General features: G+C 33.5%; 1 protein-coding gene across 9 annotated transcripts in view; it reads right to left on the bottom strand.

The window, feature by feature from the left end:
* LOC105259426 (solute carrier organic anion transporter family member 3A1) overlaps positions 1-20,126 on the bottom strand; it is a 93,833-nt gene that overhangs the window by 59,657 nt on the left and 14,050 nt on the right. Inside the window, exons 1-2 of one of the 9 annotated variants that reach the window (XM_025412167.1) lie at positions 6,392-6,751; positions 4,533-6,211 (exon numbers count right to left, since the gene is read on the bottom strand). The exons of 1 other annotated variant lie outside the window; for it this stretch is intronic. The gene's annotated coding sequence lies outside the window, so the exon portion shown is untranslated. Of the gene's footprint in view, positions 1-4,532; positions 6,752-20,126 lie in introns of those variants that run through there. 7 more of the 9 variants (XM_025412168.1, XM_025412165.1, XM_025412164.1 and 4 more) reach the window with 7 other exon arrangements.

Raw genomic sequence — 20,126 nt, forward strand, 5'->3', positions numbered from 1 at the left:
TGACTCAATCGAATTATTTCATTTGATCATAACTTGGATAATGAAGGACAGGTTGCATGGCTCGAATCCGTCAATCGATAAGCGAGCGGGCATCAAAGCAAAATCACCGCCCATCAGCTGTTCTTATACGAAGAGCAAACGACTGAGCGAATTCGGCTTCGATATTGGCAATTCGTTATTTTATCACGATCGATGGATCGTGTAATGGGCACGAGGCGTGTCGACTCTCCTCTGCAGAGGACTCCGACTGCAGATCGTGACCGCGTGTCTTCCTGTGTGTGCCAGGCCGTATAGAGGATATTAAACCTTGCTCTGTAAATCCGCTTGTATTATCACTTCCTCTTATGTAATCATTTCAACCAATCCTTTCATTATTTATTTGATAATCATCTGATTATTCTTGTACAGTTAACTCATTTACGTCATGTGTATATACATATTTTATAAGAAGTAACTCTCTTACGCTTACTCTTTTTTTATGCCTACTTTTATATTTTTAAATATGAAATATTTTAAGAAGGAAAAAGATCAAATCGTATCAATGCCGCTTTATAAATCGCCTCCAAATATTTGATAGATATGTTTTATCCCCGCCTTTAGCGATAGTAAAAGTATCAGCTTGACTCTTTGATGTTTCTCGGACAGAATCGGAGCGCGATAGATAACCTTCGTGTTCAGATTAAAGCTTCGCGCTTGCGTAAAGAGAAAATATATGTATTGTATGTACGAAAATGCACTCAGCAATTGAGTATCGACATAATCACGCGCGTATTCTTGGAATTAGAATTATTCAAAGGTTGCTCGGACCGGGACGCGAATGATAATAAACGCAGCATGCGGGCGATATCGATAACCGGTTTAATGTGAGAGTGTATTTATAAAATGTGTATTTATAAAATTACAACACATTAATTTAATGAAAGCGAAAGTGTACAGTCATGTCATTTTTTTCCGTGCCACCGACAAATCAAAACGATGGATTTTCACGGTAGAAACTGATTCGTGAAATATACTGCGACTGCAGAATTGCTATCAATCCGATAAGAGATGAAAATAAAATTAAGTCAAAATCAATTTACGTCATTCGGACCATAATTACTGCGATATTTTAATCTCATTAATTATTTATTTAACATGCTGATCTTAATATCAAAATGTCGCAATAATAATCAAAGACATAATCGCAATAAAATACAGCACACATTTCAGCAGTTTCGAAAATATAAAAAAATAATACGATAAATTAAGAAGAATAAAAAATATAATATAGCATTTTTATCATTGTTGAAAATATATTGGAAAATATTATATCAGCACAGTGTGAAAATATTATGATGCAAAATTCCGTTTTTGCAATTTTGACAGATTTACTTATTTCTGAGAATCCGTTTTATAAAACTATATATTATATTATCTATAAAACTTAGAGACATAATTAGCGACGCATTTTCGCGGGCGCATTAATCCGTTAGCATAATGTAGTTAATATCTATTTGTTTCTACGACTAATATTTGCTTAGCTAACGTCTGGACTCTAACGCGCTACTCAAGCATGATATTACGAGTAAGATAAGTAAAGAGATGTACATAAAGCATGGCGTTTCGTAAGTTTCTCGGATATGATAAAAATTGCGTGGGAGATTAAGGTTATTATTCCAATTAGTGGATACCTATTCTAGAGCAAAATAGAGGTATATACTAATATGTTTTATATACAAGTGCGTACAAAATGTGTAATATCAAAATAAACTTCTAGAATGTAGCGTGATAAAATGATATTAAAAATATATACATAACATTTAGCTTATGTATACATATATATGTCTTTAGCATATATGTATATTTTAATATCAAAAACGCACTCGGTGCTTGCATAATCATGATCATAAATTTCACGTATGAAAGGAGCTTTAAAATTTACTCGTATAAACCTTTGATGAGATTTATATACAGCGCGTTCGTTGTTTTCTAATAATAAATAATATACGCGTAAATATATCGGTGTAGAATATTTTTAAAACTAAACCAAACTTGTTACTCGACGAGCGAGCAAGTTAAACATCTAAATTTATAATCGAAGCACTCGTGAAATTTGCGTCGATCATTGAAATGCTCGCATTTCGCGTCGCGTGACTATGCAAATCGTATATCTGTGGCAAGTGACAGCATAATGATCCGAGTTATTACTTTGCTACATGACTATGATTATGTATATCCATCAATCACACTCGATACTTGGACCAGGGAAAAAATTCGTCAAATCGCGTTCACCACTCGATAATTATTTCACGTTCTGGAAATACCGAACTCGACATTTCGATTATTTTTAAGAGATATTTAAATGTTATATTATTGCATTCATTATTGCATTTTTTATCATATTAATGTGTTTATACATGTTTTATTCACAATTTAAATTGAATTTCATGTTAGAGTTTATGCATAATTTAAATTAACTATAGTAAGTAAATATTAGAATGTTTATAATCTAATGGATGTGCACGTTTAATACAATAATCTTATACAGATGAAAATATTAAATTATAAAGTTGATCCGAAGAAAGCTTATAAATTATTTTGATGTATCCTCTCGTGGATGGATTTCTTTCATCAAAATCATCGAGCGGAGAAAACCCGCAAGAAGGAAACTGAAAAGTGAACGTTTCTCTTTCGCAATCAGTGTCAATTATACAAAGTTGAAGCCAAGTTTTTGTTGCTTCTCACCGTGGGATTCGTGGAATGTCATTAGTTCGTTCTTCCTCATCTAAAGTAGTCATAATCGAGATTTCTAAATAATAATTCCATAAAGCTTCGAGATAAAAAAAAATCTTTAGATCATATTTTAGCCTTCATTTTGCTCTTTTAATCCACTTACAAATTCGCCAAAGCGATTCCCCTTATCAGATCGTCGCAAATAATAAGATATTTCGTATAAATGAACCGAGAGAACAGGCTTTCTTATTGCCTTTCGTATTTATTCAATCGATCGAGGTGCACGTATAATTTTATTCGTTAATCGGCGCTCATCAGGACGACAGATCACGTTCCTGAGAATTTTCGAAGGTCCCTCGAGCGAGCGTGTCGCGTCGCATCGCGCAATCTCGAATTTTATCCCCCTCGTGTATAATTCAGCCCAAGTGGGAGATATGGCAAGCGACGTCCGGTCCATGCGCCATAGCCATGCGCGACAGAAAACACGAATTTCTGAGGACCGAGCTTGACTAGCCGATAAAATAAACCATGATGCAAATATGAGTCGTCGTATCAATAGCCAAGATATTTCACTCTGTACGTATCGAAAATAAAAAGCATTTTCAATCGCGATAAGTCTGATTAATTAACACGCGCGAGTTGACAAATTTAATAAATTTAATAAATTTTTATCAATCAATATTTTATCAATCGTATTTCTCGCAATATTTACCGCATACTTTTATTATCTACTTTTATTTTCTTTTGTACACTTTATTTCTTAGTCATTGCTATTTATTCACTTTCATAATTTAATAGATTAATTTAACACAATTTATTAGAAACGTATATTTTTGAACAGATATTATTAGTTTATCTAAAATATTATGAAAATAAAAAAACAAAAGTTGGAATAGATTAATTCGTATGTACATTTTATGATAAGTTATTGACCCATTGCTGACGTTATTATTAAAGATGGCTAATATTATTAAAAAATATTACGTTTCGATGCATCATTGTGACAGAATGACGGGAATATCGCCAACGTAGATATCGATGATCGATGAGAAATTTTCAAGAGATAGCAGCTGCTTCGAATTATTGTTTAAAATCGCGTTTCGAGTATATAATAATACAAAGTTTTTCATCTAATTATCATAAATAATAATTCCCGACGTAAATGTGCTTCCCTTATTGTAAAAAATATTTAATATATGAGAAAGAGAATTTGCGATGTTATGTTGAGAGACACCAATGACGCAGTATGCGAAACACGTGTAAAAATAATCTCGATATACGTCGGAATTAGCATCCATACTCGAAGTTTGTTCCGAAACGTACGCGGTATCAGACATGTTACTTTCAGCGATTGATTGAGATACAAAATTAGAAAGAAAAAGTTAGTATGCTTTATCGAATTAAATCCATTTTAACGTTATACAATTGCATAAATGTGAGAGAAGAGATATATAATAAATATATGTTTATAGCTTTACATTTTTTACGTAATTTTTTGCAAACACTTACAAAAGCAAAATATAATAAGATTGAATTAGATACAATGATTACTAATTAAAAGTATTGATGCAATATCGAATTACATCCTTCTTTCTCTCATGTTACCGTAGCCTAAGGGGTAACGAGTAATTCGCCCCGGATGTAAGTCAACCGCGGAATGCGTTAGTTCCTCACGGTCTCGATCAACCCTTCGAAAGAGCATCCCCGAACCCATCGCAACCCCCATTGTCGAGCATCACGAGTCATTGCTCTTACGGTCACCACGCGATCAAAGTCGCGAGAGAATGAGAAAGAAAAAAAAAGAGAAATGCAACTCCTACCTGTCACAGGTCGCAGTGCTTTTGGTTGGTGTCATGCGTCATCGGCGCAGAATCGGCCGCTCGTTCATGAGGGAGAATCAGCCGGGAAGAGAGAAGAGAGAGAGAGAGAGAGAGAGAGAGAAAGAGAAGGAGAAAGAGAGAGAAGAACACTCGTGGGAAGCACGAAAGAGAAACTGGGAGAAAGAGGAACACATACAGTCAACGCGGTACCACCTTGGCAAGATATTTGGCGGGCTCTAAAATAGCAATAGCTTCGCGTCCTCCGTCGACGTTTTGCTGCTTCCTCGACGCTGTGACGATACATACACATACACACATACATACACACACGCTGCGTGCTGTGTGCTGCGTCCTGTTCGTTTCTTCCTCCTCGTCGCTGCGAAATTTGCCTCACTTTTATATCTGAATACAATTTGGAGGAACCGATTCTATCACGCTATTGTCCCTTCCGCTTTCTTCACATTCGATCATTAATCGTACGTATCTTAAAATGCACTGCTTCGCGCTTTACGAGATTGATGTCGTCGTTAATATCACCGAGAGAGAGTTTGCTCCGACGTTTCCCTCAAAGAGATAATCTCGAAAAATACTCATTCGTCTTTATCCCACCACTCTGGGCCGGATCTCCGCCGACCTCTCTTTCGCCTCCCTCGCCGTCTGCGACCAGATCTGCAGTATCTAGGTATCCGTGTCGTCGTGCACGTCGATCGGACTTTGCACGCATTACAGATCCATTGATCCTTTGTCCCCTCACCACTGTCCTCCCACACCCGACATCCGTCGCAGCTGCCACCGTCGTCGTCGTCGTCGTCGTCGTCGTCGTCGTCGTCGTCGTTGTCGTCGTCGTCGTCGCCGTCGTCTTCGTCGTCGTCTTCGTCGTCTACGTCGTCGCCGTCGTCGCCGCCACGCTGATGCCAGCCTCTCTGTTTTGCGCGGATTGTCTTATCTCGGTGTGCACGGCATTTGACGAATCATGCTGGGATTATTGTGGCTCTCCGGTTCTTCGGAATCGCTCCTTCCAAATCGGAAAATCGATGTTAAGTAAAGCTAAACCGATTTTCGGGATGTTTATTATCAGGATGCTTCACGAGTCTTATTTCCTCAAGTATCACGAGGACCGAATGTCAGACTGACAATCAGAAAGTTTAGTCCGACACGGTTGGAAGAATGATGGTAATTAATGACTATTGATATAATTGAAACTTAACGATAATACAAACTAATGTTTTTTGCAACGATTATTAAATGTCATTGACAAGCAAATTTCACAATTGATGGTCTAAATGTTGATCTACAAGGTAAATGCTACTGTTCACAATTACTTGATCAATCGTGCTGATCTCTATATGCTAATATTAGTGCGAAAATTATGATTCCTAGAAAATTTCTTTGCGCTCCTCCACATCGAAAAGAAAAGGCGACAACTTATCTCATTTTTCCTGTAGTCGATCAATAAACTCGAAAAATTTTCGTTTTAAATTGTGCCGCGTTTACGATATATGTTACCTCTCTATTCTTAACGCGAACAATTCTCTCGAGCAATCTTGCAGCGAATAATCATCCCACTGCGACCTGCTCCCTTCGCATTGATTGATAGCTTCCAGAGCAAGCTTCTCCCACGTGCCAATTCGTCGATCCTCGCGATGACTAGCTGAACGACCGACCGATTGCGCTTTTCCCTAACAACGTTTAGAATGTTATTTTCCTAGGACCGCTGTTATTTTCTTCGGCTCTTATATTCGCGCAATACAAAAATTTGGTCAATTCCACTTTTCGCTTTACTTCATGCAAACCTTTTTTTAAGCGGAATCCTCAATCATCAAGGTGCCACCTTTTTAGATTAAACTTCCTTGACGTACCAATTCACCCTCACTTTTTTCTTCCTCTTCCCGTCGTCCCGCACGTGCTGGTTTAGTCTAGACATACGAAGTGATAAACACCGAAGTCTCCCTTGGCGAAGCAAGAGAGACGATGCTCGCGGCTCCGCGGTTCGAACACGACTGACCGAGGGCGAGAGTCACTATTGGGAGCAGAGCGCCTCAAGTCTATTCTCCTCTCTCTCTTTTTCTCTTTCTGCTACACTCTCTCCGTCTCTCTCGCCTGTTCTATCACATTCCCGCGTTGATCTCTCTGTCTGTTTCTCGCGCGAAAAATTATTCTCTCTCCCTACCTCCCTCCCACCCTCATTCCTACCCTCCTTCCTTTCTCCTTCTCTTCTGCTTCTATCTCTCTCTTCCTTCCTCTCTCCCTCTTTGTCACTTTCTCTCTCTCTCTCTCTCTCTCCCTCTCTCTTATTCTCTCCCCGTTTTGCTCTGCTCCACTCTCATGAAGAAACTTATCTCTCTCTTTCTCTCTTTCTCTCTCGTTCTCACCGCTGACGCACTCGCGGTTGTGTCGTACCGTCGATCTCTGTCATTCCTACTCTCATTCCATCTCTTTCCATCTACCATCTCATCTCTCGTCGCTGAACAGGTTCACTCTTCAGCTCCTGTTCAGCTCGCGGAGCAGGCGCGAAACGAACGAAACCGAAACTCAAACTCGACGACCGCCTCCACTAGCTCTCTTCTTCTTTTTTTTTTTCTTATTTTTCTTCGTGATGCTGTTCATCTTCTTCGGCACGACGCTATTCTTTTTCCTCTTTAGCGATGTCAAGGTGGTTCCTTTTTGGTGTCTCCTCCATTTCTCGCTTCCATCTTTATCTTGGTCTAGAGATTTTCTACCTCGGTTAGTTATATTTTTTTAGGTTGACTTCTATTATCTATATCATCACCTTGTGCAATCTATTAAAAAAATAAGATATATGTTTGTATATTTTGTTCTTTGATTTCCTCGCATTTTGTTCATGCATATTTCTCTGTGTGCATATTTTTCTCTTTCTTTAAACATATATTTTTTCATCATTTTTTCCCTTCTTATATTCTTACCACATGTTATTCACATCTCTCCTCCTTAATGTACCTTCTTCTTAGACTTTATACTTTATTTCTCTTATTCTTGTGTATTTTTATCTTTGTTCAATAGATATCAATAGATATTTTTTATCATTTTTTGCTTATTTTTCTTTGTCACATTTAATAAGATTTTTCTAATAATATCTCCATATATTCCTCTCCTATATTCTTCTGTCTTTCTTCTTATTATTTAATCGTTTCTTTTCCTTTTCGCGTTTTACTCATTTTTTTATTTTTAAAGTATTTTTTTCAACATTTTCATCAATCTTCACTTAAATTTATTTACGCTTTCTTCACTTTCAAATACGCTTTCATTCTCCATGTCTAATCCTGTTTCTCTTTTTCCGTGTCTCTTCGTTCTTTTGGTCGAATACCTTTCCTCCGACAATTCTCCTCCTCAATCGTTGTTTTTCTCAACTCTCTCTTTCTCAGTTTCGTATAAACAGTATACTTCCCTCAAAATCCTGTCAAAACTCTCCATCCTCGTCTTTACAGCTACGAGCGAAGACATTGCCCAAAACTGGTTGGAAGACGCTCCGGCGCTCGTTTCGGCCCCATAATCGACTGACCAGACTGCCGGACCACATAGTCACCCGTCCTACTTCCCTCTCCTTATCCCTTCATGATTATTCTCCTTAGACATTTTTGACCTTCTTACGACTTTATAAAAATAAAATTCCATGAAAACAGAAACTAATGGCTAATAAATATTGTACGATCGAGTCATTGTCAAAATATAATCCTTTATAAATCTCCAATTGATAGAAATCGATTTATAAATTGGACAATTGAAAACTCTGGATCCCTTCTGCTTTCTTTTCCTCTATAACGTTTTTCTTTCTTTTTCAATAGAAGAATTAATACTATTCTTCTCCATTAACTTTTTAATCGTTTATAAAGTAATATTAAAAAATATTTATTACTTGTTCTATACTATATATATATAACGTATTTAATTAATAAAAAGCTAAATGATATATTCTTAAACAAGCATAAATCAAATTGTTAAAATCAATTTAATATGATAATATCTTTTATTCATTATTAATTTTCTTAACAGGGAAATATTTAAAAATTTTATACACTTTCACTATCACGTTTTCTTTAAATTTTGAATTTTAAAATTTCCAATTCTTTGTCTATTTCTTTCAAATCTTTGCTATTATTAACGCTGGATTTTTATCAAATTATTTAAAAAATGTAAACATTAACCATTAAAATTTGAATCGATCTAACCAGATAAGATAATAATACGAGTGTCATGGGATGCCAAAAGTACCAGCTCCGATTTGGCGATTAGGGACTAACGAGGTTCAATCCTTCGTATCCTGTCTGGACTTTAGTGTGTGGTTCGCCATAGGTTAGCCGGTTGACAAAAATTTACGCGTAGTCATGGAATTAGCAAATCAGATGCTAAAAATATTGTCTTATATTTTAATAACACATTAAGAGACTATAAAACCTCGCTTATAATAATTGTTTTTAGATAAAATAAATTTGTATTAAAAGCAAGAATTATTATTATTTATTATCAAATTAATTATTACACACATAAAATTTTTTATAGTTTCAAGCCAAAAACCTCACTTATATTTTTCTTATTATTATTTAAATAATTTGGATACTATTCCTCCTTTATCGTTTTATTCAAAAAGCTCTCAAGATTGAATATTTTTAAATTCATTTAGTAGCAATATTTTTATTTTTATAAAAACTAATTATAATTTAAGATATTTATATAACTTATTTTAAGATATTTATATAAAAATAAAAAAACTTTTTTAAAAACAGTATATCCAGTCTCACAATTGATTCAATTCTCTCATTTTTAAAGGATCGAATAATTTACTACTTAAAAACTTTTCATTAAATATGATTAATCGGATTATTTAAAGAATTGACATATTCATAAATGTAAGAAGTGTAGACTGCATATTTCTTCTTTCGTGAAAAATTGTTTTCGATAAAGCAACGTAAAATACAATTTTATTTTCATTTTTAATCAATCGCGTAATAATCACTGATATTGTCCTTTGCGGTATTTCTTTTGGTTCACCGCAAAAGGTGTGTTCTCGCTATTTAAAGATATGACAAAATTTCCGTTTCACAGTCGAGAAATTTGATTAGAAACTCCAATATGATATAGATATAAAAAGAATTATTTAAAAATTTAATAACTTGCAAACAAACATTTTTGTTCTTTTAGAGCTTATATAAAATAACTAAAATTTTAATTGTACTGATAAATTTGTAATATATCTCACGATAAAAAGTATTTTTGAAAATATGATTAGAAATAGATGTCTATATTAAGTATTAAGTTCATTTCTATCTAATTATATTAAATACTTTATAATTAGTTTAAATATTAAACTATATATATATATATATATATATATATATATATAATAAAATAAAAATATAATAATACAATTTGTTATGAATTATAAATTTATGTTAACAAGTTTTGCAAGTAATTATAAAAGCTGCACGAAGAACGAGCAGTAATTAACTTCACGAACAAAGGTAGATGGTTCTACATCTTCAGTCGGCCCTTTATATCCGGCGGCCCCTAAAAAACTAGAGATTTAAAAAAAAGTCACCGACGATTGGACATTTAAGAGGGATGGAAGTCAGGTCTGAACTTCGCAGCAACTTTGAGAGAATGGACACGCCCAAATTCAAGGATGCATCGAATTATAAAGGCTTAGCTCATTTCATATCATTGTCAATGAAATCAAAAAATTCTGCAAACTTTATCGTAAAAAATTGATTATACGCGATTGTACAATCAAAAATATAATCAATAATTATTTTCAAATAATTATTTTCAATAATTTTTGAATAAGAAATTTTTGAAATAAAAAAGAAACGTATATTCAGAAATGCAAGAGCGTTTCCATCGTGTATTTCTCAATTCAACCGTACTTTCCTCACATTTTTTCTCTGACACAAATTTTTCTATCACCAAATATCTTCATCAAGGCATTAAGAGACTTTCATAGAGAGACTTTCCAGCTCGTAAATTCCTCAGGTATCATCAGGAAACGAAGACGGCCATCTGGGCATCTGTCTTCGATCTCAACGTCAATGCTCGACGTAGCGGGAAGAAATTCGCGCACATAATCCGCGCGTATCGAACCGTTTCGCGCGACGATTGGCATTCAGCGCGCATCGTCGCGCGTCGAGATAGGTACATACAGGAACACACGATGCATGTAATGCCGGCTACATCAATACGCCGACGTAACACACAACCTACGTATCATCGTCACGTACGACCGTCGATTGAATACGCGGAGGTACTCGCGCCCGGAGTATCGGGTAAGCCACAGCGGGCGTCGCGACGCGATTACGACGAGCCGGCCCGCCACGATCGCCGTTATATACCGTTATGCGAACATTGCAGACAGGATTTTCTATTTACCGAACAACGGCACATGACAGATTAGAACAGACCAAGTTTCGGGTGCGGCTCGCGCCTAGATCGGCCACGCTATCGAATTCGACGACGCTGTTTGCCGAGAGTCGCTGCGAATTTTGTATGTATGTCGCGAAAAGGAATACTTGTCGCTTCCGATAGCGACAACATAGCAATAACATTACGATAATTTCATGACGATACGAATCACAATTATAAGAAGATTCATTTTTTATCTACGTTATTAATACGTATAAAGTGCGAACCAGCAAGATTCACTTGAGAGAAATTTTACCAGAGGAAAGAATCTCTTATTAGATTCCGACGCGAATGTAAATTGACTTTCGTTGGACATTGCGATCCTAGAAAATCGCGTAAAAAATGCGAAATGCTAATAAGGATGACTAAGTTCTCTCATAAATAAAAGGATAACGAAGTTTTCTACATCGACGGCGTGATCCTTGCGACAGAGGCTCGATAACAGAGATTGATCGTCGTAAGTGATGTCATGTTCGAGCAATAGAAATACTACTTGTCGACACGCAACTGATCGATGTTACTTATCCATAATCATTTAACACCAAGAAATCCTTGACACCGAAAAGAATTTTCAATGAAACCCTTGGCGAGGTAATCAAGGATGCATCGATGATGATGATTTTATAATACATTAATAACGCAGATATCTCTACTTTATAAAGTTCTATAGTATAATATTTGTAATCAATATTTCCATGAAAATAAAAGTTTTACTGATTCTATATATTAAGATTTTTCTAGTAAAATCAATTTCTTTATTACATTCAATCTGAATGTTAATCGAAATGATATCTAAATAATACATAATTAAAAAAGATTATTAACCGTCTCGAAATATTTGCAATTATAAGCACTACTTTGTTCTAATGAGATGGATGACTACAATTGTAATTAAACGCAGAGCGAAAGCTTCCGGGGGTACTTTCATACGAAAACACACACCCGATGAGTACGCAGAGTCCTCGCTAAAGATAGCACGATGACAACGTCTGAATTAGTGCGGCGGCTTCTCTCTATCAATTAGATGAGGTATAATATATACCAGGAAACGCTGAACAATTATTGTTGTCTGGCCCACATACTGCACCGGGCTAACTGCTGCGTCGCTTTCCTCATCCCGTCTTCCATTTACTTTCATTACATTCACTGACGGGACAATTTCTTTTTTTCTTCCTTTCTTTCTCTGTCTGTCGCGCATCGTCCCACAAACAAACGCACGCTACAATCACGCGGTACAAAATTTCGAGAAATTTACGCGATCGAAAAATGCAAATCGCGCTAATAAAAGGTCAATCGATTAAGCAGCGTTTGGCAAAAATGCGACTGCACGCACTAATTGATTCGTTTCAATAACACCGATACAGCGAAAACAATTACTTTTGTTGCATTTTAAAAATTGTTATATACAAATAAATTAAAATAGACGCGTTTAAAAAAGCATCGGATAATATTTAAAGAAATAAATTGATTGTACGCGATTAGAAAGTTTAAATTTAAAAATATAATTGTATATATATATATATTTCGATATTAATGCATATCGTGTCATATAAATACTTTAAACTGGTATGCGCATCTAAGCTAGTTAAGAGTGGCTTTACGACTAATTAATTTGTTTATCGCTAGAACGACATGGTAGATCTAGTTAAATAGCATCGTACATTGACGTTTGTTGGCAGCGTTGATCAAATGGGTTCGCAACAAGAGTATTGCATTATAGATATTACCATAATGAAGTAGTTTGTGGACCATTTTATTATGTTTATGAACCGATCCTCTACTTGGTATATAACTTTTACTTGACACAAAACGAATACACTGAGCAATAATTAAATATTGCAAAAAAATATATATTTTGTAATATTATAAAAATTCTATAAAACTTTCTAATATAATCTATAAAATTATATAATACTTCTATCAAAATATGTCTGATTTAATTATCTTTTTTTCAATTATCCGTCTAATTATTTAAAATTCTATTTATAAATATATATTATAAAATGCTGCACAAATATATATGATATTTGTAAAGAGATAAGATAGTCTGGTAAACAACGTCTTCTACTTTGTACGATTATTATTATTCCTTGTGCTGCAACTCTAAATGAACAGCCGGCCGCGATAATATAGCTCAGATTCTTATCTACGATAGCCACAGCAGCAGAACGCAATGCGCATTCAATTCGGCGCGCTTACGTCATCGAATAGAAGAAAGGAATTCAAACGAATTCAAACATTTGTCGTTCCCGGCACGTAATTCTTCTTTATAAATACGATTTATGCAACACTCGAATGCGGAATCAAGCAAAAAAGACTTTCGGACTCAAGATTACGCAATCGTTTTCGTGTAATCCCTTATCGCCAATACTTTGTATGAAACAGTATTTCAAAAGTTTCAAAAGTCAAATAAAATATTTTAGAAAGGAGAGATTTATATTCCTAAATAGAAATATTTAAACTCAAGATATTTCCATATTAATTAAGCAAAAATAATAATTATTAATATGCAAATTATAATATGTATGGAATAAGAAAGGCTTTTCATATAAAAAAAATAGTAATTATCTAATATTTATAAATTGAAATTCAAAGAATTAATATATTGCTCATATATTAAATAACATTTTCTGATAAATGATAATTTAATTATTGCATTCTATCGAAAATTGTGCAATAAACGGTATTGAAATTAAAGACACAATTTTAATCAACCTACACCTTTTGCCCTTTGTCACGACAAACTTTGCATTCCAAATACCTTTTAATTTATTACAAGATATTTCCTCATTACTAAATATTGAAAAGTTTGAACCGCGACAAACACTGTCGCCGTCATTCGCATTATTTGCGCAGTCGAGAATCGGAGTGCAAGTGCGTTGAACCAAACAGTCAGTGACGATGAATCGTCATTAGACTAGATCGACTGGACTTCATTGAAAAATGAGACACTGTAGCCCAGATATCGATGCAAATACATTTTACGCCTCTATTGGAACATCAAGCCGCCGCCATTATTTCGATATCAATTCGACGGACATGGAAAGTCACATAGCATATCGGCAAAATCGAATTTTTAAAATCGAACAAAATAATTATGTAAATTATGTAATTTTAAGAAAAATCATAATACAACAATAATATAACTAAATTTAGATATTTGTAAATCTCCTTTTTCAGTCTAACATCTCGCAAAATAAATGTAAAAATGCAACAAATTAAATTAAGTTAAATTTATAGAGGACAAATTAAACATGAATATGCAGCGAAAAATTAAGGAGTATAAACATAAATCTCTCAAATCGATAAGATTTTTAGCTTATACAAGAGATATGCGCTTATCTATTTTATAAGTACATCCTCCGTATTCGAGAAGCAAAATGGTCCAAACCTACGCTCACAAGAAAGATTAAGAATTTGGCAAATAAACTGAGAGAACTTTAAGCGTCGACAGTCCGTGAAAAAAAAATGTGAACGAGCGTGTTAGCCTCCATTGGAAAATTAGATTCAATCTAACGCGAGGCGGCAGTCTCTCACGCTTGCACGCGGCCAGACAGAAATTACGAAACCGACGACGACCGCGAATAATGTCGTAATGTTACAATGAGCGCGCACGCACATTCCACACGGCATACGGCCACCAAGGAAGAACATTGACCACCGTATACATGCGGAAGTGATTAAGCCATTTTAACGTTTAATGAAGTACATATGGATTAACCTCTGATTAAATTATTCATCAAGGAGAGCAACGATATTGATTGCCTGTCTAAACAACCGTTGCTAGCAAACGCCGAGCCACTTTTCCATAAGAGATTATACTTGTATGAACCAACAATAATAATTATTTTTCTTGCTCATTTTTCTTACTTAAATTTTATTATCGTTACGATAGAAACGAGGAATCAAAACAGCAATTATAACTAGGTTTAAACACATCTATCATATAGATTTTTCTTATTTGAAAAGCTGAAATAAGTTATACTTTTATAGAAAATAAATAACATAATTTGCAATTTAAGAGAATAATTGTGTATATGATATAATTTGTGCTTTAAAAATTTTAATATTTAGCAACGAATTAAACTGCAGCGAATCATAGATTTTTAACTATAAAGAAAAAAAATTATTTATTTATATAAAATATAATCATATTTTTCTCTTAGCAATGAAACAAAAATATATTACACTAATGTAGGAATAAAAAAATATCAAGATATACAATATATATGTTCTTGCATAATGTTTTACATAATGTGATCGCATGCTATCACACATTACTACGATGAAATCTTTCGCGAGGTAATTTAATGATGCACTTCAAGGATCTCCCCAAATTGCCCTTCATTGTTACAATCTTTAAATCTCTCTAATGCAGTACCGTTGACCCTGACTCGATATATATTTCGTCTGTCCCTTCCAAGAAGGCAATTATGTTTCAATTAGTAAATTAGCGGTGGTCTGCACTCTGTATTGTCAAAACTCAAATTGGAATCTCTACCTTCCACTCGTCTCGTTTCGCAGCTATATAATGTCAGTTGTCTGCCTATCCATACATAACCATCGTTATATAGCAGTAACAATTTGATCCTGCATACAAGCACGCAAGTCTTATTATTTTTATATATAATAATTTATTTTTTTAGTTATATAACATACTGTCTCATTTACTTAATTTTAAAGTAAATAAAAAAAAAGATAAGAATTACAAATTATATATGTATAATTAATTTTAAAAGAAATGGAAAAGAAATAAATATTATATAATGTATTGAATTTTAAAATGATATAATAAACGGCTAAACGATTTCTGTATAATATGATTAATGTAAAAAAAATAATGATGCAAATGTTTTAATTTTACGTTTCACGTATCACAAAACTGATTTATATCAAAATCTGTCAATAATAATATACATTTTTTAAAATACATCTTTTTACATTATATACGTATATTTCAGTCGTTTTATTATTTATTAATTAGTGTTATTAGTATGCAAAAATATTTATATTCACGTATGTTAAATAGTTCAAATATAGACGTTCTTATTCTTATTGTTAGAAAAATTAATTGTTGCTTAAAAAATCCATTTGTGCAATTGTTTTTTCTTTGCTTTGATTTTCTTTATCATTCTTTATCCATTATTTATCAATTCTTATTAGCAATTGTTATATCAAATAAATTTTATTTGTAAATTTTCTAATAGTGTTTTTACGAAAGTTTCAATTTTTATATGCCTTGTTATTTTATGCTCGCGTATTCATTGAAATGCACACGTGTTTTTTTCATTGCTATCTCTCGAAAAATCGAAATTCAATTTTATGCCGATATCTCTTACATAGGTAACGCGTCTGCGACGATGTAAAAGTATGACGCGATCGTTTCTATTGTCGAATATACATAAGAGCGTCGGCTCTCTTTTCGCCTTGTTTTCGAGTTTCTCGTTCGTGGACTGGCTGAATTATTGATGAGTATGCGATCAACTAAGCGGATAGAACAGCATAAATTTAGATATTATTCGTCTCGCGGACAGTCAAAAGCATTACGATAGTGATCTCAATGTGATCGATGATCGTCTTGACTGGCAGTATTCATCGAGGTTACCGATCTGTTGGCAAAATAAAAAATGCGATGTTCTAAAAACTGCAATTGCACAGAAATTGACGATACATGTATTCAATCGTGTCTATGTATCGTGGAAATGTATAAATGTATATATGTCACTAAAGATGCGAAGTGTTGAAATCTCACGACAAGCGAATGAATTAAAAAGCGACTGACATAATGAGATGGTACATTTAAAATAATTTACCTTATACATCATAAGTAGCAAGCCCATGTCATTTTAATGTCAAATAATGTCATTTGGATAGCAAATGACATGTATATTTGAGACCCAATCGCTAATATATGTTTATATACATATTTCTATAATATAATCTATCTTCAGACTATTTGTAATTGACTTACATATTTACGCACAATTATTTTAAGCATAATGAATATCATAGTAATAATAATATTTGCAAGATTGCCGAAAGCATCTATAGAAGAAAAAGACCAGTGGCCTACTATTTCATTATCGACTCGCGATTTTATGTAATCTCCTTTTTGCATCCCCAACGTTCGCTATAGGTCTATTATAGGTTCACCACTGTCGCCTTGTTTTCGAAACCAGTGGAAACGTATGCGGAAAAGGAAAGACGAAACACCGACTTATCGGGGGCGGTTTGGCAGTTTCATCCCCTCTCGTGAAGGACATGAGCTTTTGTGAAATATTTTGCGAGCCAAGAAGAGACTAACGGAAGACGAGGGAATGAAGGGGATTCCGGACTTTAGAGAAAAGGAGAGAGAAAAACAAAAGAAAGAGAAAGGGAAGGAAAGAAAGATGAAGCCACGAGGGCGCATGTGTGTGCTACCACGAGCCAGGCAGACAACGGCCGACCTTGTCTCGTGACGTCATCGCCTGTCTAGACGGAATCCACCTCTTTGTACGTTCCCTGCCTGCCCCATTCGTGGATTAAATTCGAAAACGAGAAAGATAAAAAGAAAACAACTCGGTGAACAAGCTATTGGCAACTCGATTTATCCCGTCCACTGGATTCCCTGTATTAATTTCGGTTTTCTAGCTAGCTTGCAGCAACTAGCACAAACGCAAAAAGTATCTTCTCTATTAGCGTTCCAATGATTCAGTTTGACACTGAGTGAAACCAATGATCTAATATCATGTCTCACAAAAAACATCAAGCGTGAATCTAACTTAATGAGAACAGATGCTCGAGGTTCGGCTTTATAAAAAGAAATTAATTTTCTAGTCGTTTATTTAACTTAATAAGATAGTCTCGTAGCGTATCGTTAATATAAAGAATAATAGACGAGCTTAAAATAGAGCAAAACAATTTAAAATTTATGTTCTCATAAAGTAATATTATTATTTATTATTCATTATTTATATTCAAAAAAATCCGCAAATATGCCTGCAAATTAAATATGATGCGATTCAACAATAATCCAAAACATTCATCAGGCCTTATTAAAAACTATTCGTCAGTTATTCATAAAATATTTTTCATATTAACGATCACAATTTAAATCTTATAAAATATATATGAAATCAACTAACAAGAGATCAAAGATTAAAGATAAACATCGAGAAATTTTACAATAAAACCGATTTAATGAAATCTCTTCATATTAAATGGCAAAAAAATAAATAAAATAAACAATTAGTAATAATAAATAACAAGCTAAAAATATATAGAGAACAGTGATTATCTTATCCATTATGATTATTATCAATTAAATATGAAATAAATATTTTATTTGGAATAACTGCAAAAATGTTAAATATTGCTTGTTTGTCATATAAATAAAAAATATTTATTTTAAATAATATTTTTGTGTAGCATTATATCTTTTTATCAAGTATTTATATTAAATTTATTTCAAAAATTTTGTCCAGTATTGCCTACTGCACGGAAGGGTGTGCTATCGTCGAGGCTAAAGTGCCGATCGATGTACATACTCCTCGACCACACCCGTCGATGTTCCCTCTTTTAGGTACTGTGCCGAACTTCGAGAAATCGATATTCATGTCGGATGTTCTAAGCTCTATGGATATCTGATAAAACATCCTTTACAATATAATCTAATATGCATTTTATAAATATAAATAAATATAATAGTAAATAATAAATAAACATTTTTAAAGAAATTTAACGTAATGAAAATTAACGTAATGAAAATTAAAAAACATAATTAAATTTGTTCATTATATTCTTAAAAAAATAATTGATTTATTATTTTCCCTCACACACATTGTTAATGTATATTTCTCAATCTTTTATAAATTTTCTTATATGTTATTATTATTTGCTAGCAACTTTATATATTTTAATATGACTAGCTTACCCTATGTACTTTTAATTCTCATAAACTTTAATAGTTTGCTATAGTTGAAAGCATTCCTGCCTCTGCAGCATGCAGTTAAAATCTCATTATCTGTTTTTCTTTCTTTCTTCTCTCCATCATAGCACATGATAATAAAAACATTTAATTTCCGATTTTTTTAAATTTCTTTCTATTAAATAGATACATTAATACACACGAGTTCATATACAGTTGTTCCCAAATTCTGATAGTTACTTTTAATTCTTCTCAGTAAATTCTTTGCAGAACTTTTAATTACTCACTTAATTTCTCTCGTATCTTGTATCACAATTTGATTTCATCGCATCATAGAAGATTCTTTTTATTTTTCAATATTTGAGTAATGTTTTATCGTTCATTTAAAATTTGATATGTATATGTGAATACATTTTTCTAACTATTTGGGAGAGTTAACTCCATGATTTAAGTTTCTTTTGCAAATTGTTTAATTGATGCATGTCTTTTTATATACATTCTATTGTTTACATTTACATCCTTTTTTTGTCTTTTTTTCGTTATATATTGTGTATCTATATTTATCATAATTTTTCGTTTATATATATATAATTTATTTATAAAGAGTAGTATATTATATTTATATAAGTGCATAATACTCTAAAAAGTTTTAATTTCAAAGCAAAATAAATTCTTTTTCTCCTATATCTTTTCTTTCTCTTCATTATGGGAACGTGTCTAGCTCGAATCTCCGGTGCATCAACCGCATCAGATTGGAGCGACGTGCAATCGATTCAACAGAGCAGAATCACGAGTCTCGGCTCCAGGGCCAAGGGCAAATCTCTTAAGAGACTGATTCACCTGCTTTGGTCAGACCATGGGCCGAACATTGGCGTTGTTGTTGTAGGTCAAAGCCGGAGACATATCGAGCGCAGTGGGAAAGAGTTAGAAGTCGAAAGTCAATTATGTCGATTGATTGATATAAACGATTTAACAATTTGGCCTTGACAAAGTCGCCACCGGACGAGTGAACAATCAAGAGGTGTCGGCAAGCAAATCATTGATTTATTTTTTCTAGCGAAAGATTATTATTATGTCATTTGTAGATGAATTCGTTCTTATTTTTAATATTTAAAATATCGAGATAATTAAATTTCTTAGATTAATGACGAGGAATTTGTTAACTTTTGTCAGAATAATTCAAAATTACATTATATGTTTAAAAACGCGTGAATATAAAATATGCGTAATTTATATGAACGTTGACGCGTTTAAATAAAGAATTCGCATTAAAAAGA

The sequence above is a fragment of the Camponotus floridanus genome, unplaced genomic scaffold (assembly GCF_003227725.1).
Source record: "Camponotus floridanus strain SB8 unplaced genomic scaffold, Cflo_v7.5 scaffold48, whole genome shotgun sequence".
Lineage (NCBI taxonomy): Eukaryota > Metazoa > Arthropoda > Insecta > Hymenoptera > Formicidae > Camponotus > Camponotus floridanus.